At 51.3% G+C, this 3,145-nt stretch overlaps 1 long non-coding RNA gene across 1 annotated transcript; it reads right to left on the bottom strand.

Annotated features, from left to right (window-relative positions):
- Window positions 1-1,218: 1,218 nt before the first annotated feature.
- On the bottom strand, window positions 1,219-2,354 carry LOC147343784 (uncharacterized). The gene is made up of 2 exons (XR_015156217.1): window positions 2,192-2,354; window positions 1,219-1,638 (listed from the first exon to the last, which is right to left on the bottom strand). It is a non-coding gene; the product is annotated as an uncharacterized LOC147343784 (long non-coding RNA).
- Window positions 2,355-3,145: the final 791 nt, after the last annotated feature.

The raw sequence follows: 3,145 nt of genomic DNA, 5'->3' as shown, positions 1-3,145 counted from the left end.
GTCATCTCTTTCCCCTAGCAGGTTAGGGAGGGAAGCATGTGTGCTTTTCATCCACTATGAAGCCTGTGTATAGGGCGGGTGAGGAGCCAGCGCAGAAAGGTAAAGCCATACCTTTAGGGCCCAGAGACCACCTGGGCCGTTCTGAAATCAGCCTTGGCATCCTCACTCCAGAAGTGCTGGGCCTGACGTATCTCTCAGCTTCGTCTCCTGTGGGAGCTCCGGCCTCCAAGAGAGTCTTAGCTGGGGGACTGGGGACTACAGAGAACTAGCTCTGTTCGCGTCTCCCCAGAGCCAGTTCCAATAGAGAGGCTTCTTCTCCACAGCCAGTTCCTGTGGTCCATGGGGACCCATGAAACTGAGAATACTGGGGTCTACGAGATGTTGCCTTGACAACCCAGCCTTCCAGGTATGGGAGGGGAGAGGGTGATGCTTGTGTGAGTTCCGAAAAAGGCAGGATGCTAGAGCTGAGCTGACTCTAAGGGTGTTATCATCTTTACCTCCCCCCAGCCCCACCCAGGTCCCTTCATTCTACAGTCTCTTAGCCTCAGTCCTCTGATCCAGCCACTCCTTCTAGGATGCCGCCCTGGTGAGGGGGGAGGCAGCCACCGGGCACTGAACTGTGTGGGTTTGACGGGAGCTGGCAGGCAGACTCGGCGAGCTAAATCCAGTGGACCATTCGAGATGTCTAGACAGGAAGCCAGGCTGGGAGAAAAGCAAGGCCACTCCCTGAGGCTGGAGGCCTGAGGCGGCCAGGCGGGCAGCTGCCACTGTTTCAGGAGCCCAGGGGATACATCCGCAAGGGCCGGGGTGGGGCGGGGTGGGGGGCAGCTCAGGGCACATCCTTATGGCCGTAAACGGCATGCCTTGCCCCCACACAAGTGCAGCAGGGGCGTGCCAGCTGGAGCAGACATCCCATTAAGGGGCAGTGCTCAGGTGACCATGTAGCCCACCTTGACACTGAGGTTGAGTTGGAGAGAAGGGGACCTGGCATCAGGCTTTCAGGCTCTCATCCCAGAGCCAGTACTGACATCCAAGTAGGGCAAGGAGAGGGGGATGAAGCACCATCCAGGGTCCAGCCCTGGGGCCTCGAGCCAGTTAGCCACCTGTCAGTTTCCCCATTTGTAAAATGGGCTAGTCGGACACCTGCCACCCCTGCTCCGTGGGTCATTAGGACGGGCAGATGAAAGGCTATACGGGAGAAGACTTGTGTGAAGTGCCTGGTAGGCATGACGATCACGAACAATGTTTATACTGTAAGCTTCAAGGCTGTTGAGATATTCGGTTGCATTGAACTGGCAGGCTTGAGTTCTTTGGCTGACAGTCGCCGACTCACTTAGATTTTTCAGGTCATTTAGTTCCAACACACCCATCTAGTCTTTGATGAAAGCTGGACATGGTTCTGTGACCTTCTGAGGTCCTAGAACAAGTTGGTATCTGAGTCCAGGGGCCTGCAGTCCAGGGTTCCTGATTCCAGGGGCTGGAGCGCCGTGCATGCCACGTGGCCTCCGAGTCCTCTTGTTTTCCGCATTCCACTTCCATCTCCAAGAGCTGGTCCTCGTTCCCTGCATTTGCATTTTAGCGCACACCCACTCTCGACAGCTTATGCTAGAACCAAACACCCCTGCCAGGTTCTGAGATCTTTAAGGAAATACAAAAGGGTGAAAGACACAACAGAAAGAAGATAAGCAAGTGTGCCTTTGGAGCCCGGCCAGTGTGGATCGGCAGGACGCCCTGGAGCTCCCGCCCTCAATCTGTTCACCAACCTGTTTCTCTCCCCAGTCAAGCTGCTCCTGAAAGCCTCTCTGGGAAGACTTCCCAGATCAACCAGGCACTGGCAGCTTCTGTGGCCTGGCCCTGTCTGAACCTAGCACTGCCCTGGGTGTCACTCACCCACCTTCCACCTCGCTCACGGGGCACTTGGTCTTGCCCTCCGCACCCAGCTGCTGGGCCAAGCAGCTCCCACCTCCTTGCCTAGCTTCTGTGCGAGAATGCTTGCCCGCTCTCTGCCTTAATCCCAGCCAGGCGCTTGACATACATCTGACATCGATCCTGAACCATCTCTTGATGTATTCATCCCCTGCTTTTACTGGGTCACGAGCTCGCCCTCTCCTTCTCTCTGCACATCTGTGTTGTTGGTCTGAGACAGTTATAACTCAGGGGGTCTCATTATCAAGAAGGGAGAGTTGCTCACCTCTGGTCTTGGGTTGATTCAATCAGGAGGCGATTGGACTCCATTGGGTCCCAACTCCATGTCTCTTCAGCCCTGGCTCCAAAGCTGAATTCCTGACATGCTGTCTCTTTTCTTTAGAGTGACAATTCTGTCTTTGATTTAGACTAGACAGATAGGTAAGTCCATCTTCTCTTGCCAGACAGTCTCCTTACTCTGACCTTTTACTATCTGATCATAATGTTGTTTGAAAGGAGCCTGCGGACATGCTACCAGTGTCTAAAAGGGAGAGGGAAGGAAAACAGAATACAAACACACAAGTGTGCACACATGCATGTCCATGTATGTTTTGCTGTCAAATATAACTTATCTCTAAATAATGAAGTATCGATTTGTCTCTGTAAGCATACATGATCTCCAAATGATATACACAAATCTGAAAATAACAGCTGCCATTGGAGAAAGATTTTCATGATATATATTTTTCTGCCTTTTGAATTCGTAAAGCATTTTATGATGAATTATTTCATATGTACAGAAATATACGAGATTAATGTATGTATTGAGATAGGATTAATAAATAATTCTTCCCTGTGGATCTACCACCCACTGTAAGAAATGGAGCATTACAATAGGGTTAAGACTTCTTGCAGCATGCCCCTGGTCCCACAAAGGTCACTGCTGTCTGCTTGCCCTCAGTATTGCCTGCTTTTATTTTTTTTTCTTTTTAGTTCTTATTTAGTTAGCTGCACCAGGTCTTAGTTGTGGAACGAGGGATATTTAATTGTAGTGTTCATACCCTTAGTTGAACCATGTGGCATCTAGTTGCCTGACCAGGGGTTGAACCCAGGCCTGCTGTATTGGGAGCATGGAATTTCAGCCACTGGACCACCAGGGACGTTCCAAATTCGCCTGCCTTTAAAATTGTGTTGTGGTGTTGGAGAAGACATTTGAGAGTCCCTTGGACTGCAAGGAAAT

Source organism: Bos grunniens, chromosome 27 (assembly GCF_055505025.1).
Source record: "Bos grunniens cultivar Pamir isolate PY7600 chromosome 27, Bosgru_T2T1.0, whole genome shotgun sequence".
In the NCBI taxonomy this organism is placed as follows: domain Eukaryota; kingdom Metazoa; phylum Chordata; class Mammalia; order Artiodactyla; family Bovidae; genus Bos; species Bos grunniens.
This window is presented reverse-complemented; position numbering and strand designations above follow the sequence as displayed.